This window comes from Heptranchias perlo, chromosome 20, assembly GCF_035084215.1.
Source record: "Heptranchias perlo isolate sHepPer1 chromosome 20, sHepPer1.hap1, whole genome shotgun sequence".
NCBI lineage: Eukaryota > Metazoa > Chordata > Chondrichthyes > Hexanchiformes > Hexanchidae > Heptranchias > Heptranchias perlo.
This window is the reverse complement of record NC_090344.1, coordinates 12679472-12681487: the sequence shown is the minus strand read 5'-3', so window position 1 is coordinate 12681487 and position 2016 is coordinate 12679472. Positions and strand designations below refer to the sequence as shown.

At 43.2% G+C, this 2016-nt stretch overlaps 1 non-coding gene across 1 annotated transcript; it reads left to right on the top strand.

Moving 5' to 3' along the window:
• The first annotated feature begins 250 nt into the window (after nt 1-250).
• Nucleotides 251-332, top strand: trnas-uga (transfer RNA serine (anticodon UGA)). The gene has a single exon. It is a non-coding gene; the product is annotated as a tRNA-Ser (tRNA).
• Nucleotides 333-2016: the final 1684 nt, after the last annotated feature.

Here is a 2016-nt window from a genome sequence, read left to right as displayed (position 1 = left end):
CTGAAGGCGAATGTCGCACAATTCACGCGATCTTATGAATGGAGAATGAAAATAATCCTAAACGAACCGGAAATCGAACATCGGTTTCTCACGTGATAAATGAGAATTCTATCACCGAGACAGCAAAGTCAGCACATGAACAAGCTGTAAGTTTCCAGTTGGAAACCTGTCTGAGAGAACAAAGTGTCACAGATCTCGTGTGATAACCCTACGCATTCTGATTTATAGCTGTGCATCATCGATGTTTGCCGCTGCGATGGCCGAGTGGTTAAGGCGTTGGACTTGAAATCCGATGGGGTTTCCCTGCCCAGGTTCGAATCCTGTTCGCAGCGCCACTTTTCAAAGTTTGTTCAGTGTTCAAATTAATATGAACTTGAACGAACGGACCTTGTTCGCTCCCTCAGAGAGGTGCTCCATCGCCAACGACGCTTTAAACTCGGAGCCCAATGATCTCTTGTAAAATTGCAAGACACGTGAAGGAATCTCTCCCAAGCTCCATTCTGAGTTCTGCTCGTTCGCAGAACTTGACATTTATACAATTTATTTCTGTGTTTTAATCTCTCCCTGTCTCTGTCTCTTGCCTTTGCCTGTTTTCTCCTGATGGACTTCTCAGGCATCGTGAACAGCGAAGAATGATGGAACCTGCAACACCAGCAGAGAAGGGTAAAGATGGAAAGACTGAGACGGTAGGAAAAGAAAAGGTGCAACCCAGCTGATGAATTCGTAATTAATGTCCACACGTTTATGAATCTTCCCCTCACAATGAAAAAATCAGCAATTTGAGTACAGTATACTTATGGTAGAGTGTATAATATGCGGATGTTGAGACCGACAATCGAACCTTTGCCGTGGTGATGAAAGCGCCGAATCCTAAACACTAAACCCCAAGGAAACGCTGAAAATTCTTTGCTGCGAACAAGCAGAGCAACGCGGCCTTTCCTACTTGGCCCTTTGTAATTCAGGTCATTTTCCTGCCAGACAAACGGCTCGCACAAAAAGGCATTTTCTGTTCGAAATAATATCGCGACAGAGGTGATGTTCAGGCAATGACATCACCAAGTGCAAGTAGGCATGTACATGAAATGGAAAGTGAGGTAAAATACGACCACAAGCTGCTGATGGACATGTTTCCATTTCCAAAATTCCCGCACTGAATGCAGCTCCTTGGAAAACTGCAAGGCCACGCAGGTCCATCATGAATCGTTTGAAGCAACTGGCAGTTTAAAGTGGCATCTCCTACTGCTTCTGTGGGGAGTGAGAGAGAGGCACTGTCGGTATTTGCGTGCAGTTTGATTTTGCACAGAACTGCACAGAGAAACAGCAAATATACCGGGGCTGTGAGATGTTCTATATTATTCATATTTAGCCACAGGAATATCCGCAGTCAGAAGCTGAAAAGAAGGAGAGATAAGAGTCCTGAGAATAAACACAGAGCTGAATGAATCATGAAAGAGCGAAGGAAAAAAAATGTCATCAGTTCCACTTTGTCTCGTGCGCAATCTTGGGAGCTCCCCAATGGCCTGGTGGTGAGAATTCGGTACTCTCACCGCCGCGAGGTTCGATTCCCAGTCAGGGAATTAACTTTAAAAAGAGTTATGAACTTATTAAATTAATTACATGAAGCTAATTAAATCCTGTTCGTAGTTGAGTCCCTGTTTTAATCACCATGAATCAATCGATAACTTTCTATTTCAGACTGAAGGCGATGTTGACGTGGTTACCGAGAGACAGTCAAAACTTTAATAAGATTTTTATGCTTTGAATGTGATGATTTTTTTTTCATTTTGTAGACTGCATCTTAAGAGTGGGATTAAAAACGCAGTGGAGTCGTTGTTAAATTTAACATTAACTGGCAATTGTCGCTGTTTATCACAGGAGCGCCCGAACTGGTTCTCCGATCAAGATGAAAGTAACGCAACGAGGAACATCTGATACAACACGAAAGGGATCGGGCTATGACAAAAATCCCCACCGTTTTGCTTTTCCAAAATAAAGGGTGTGAAATTTATTCTCTGA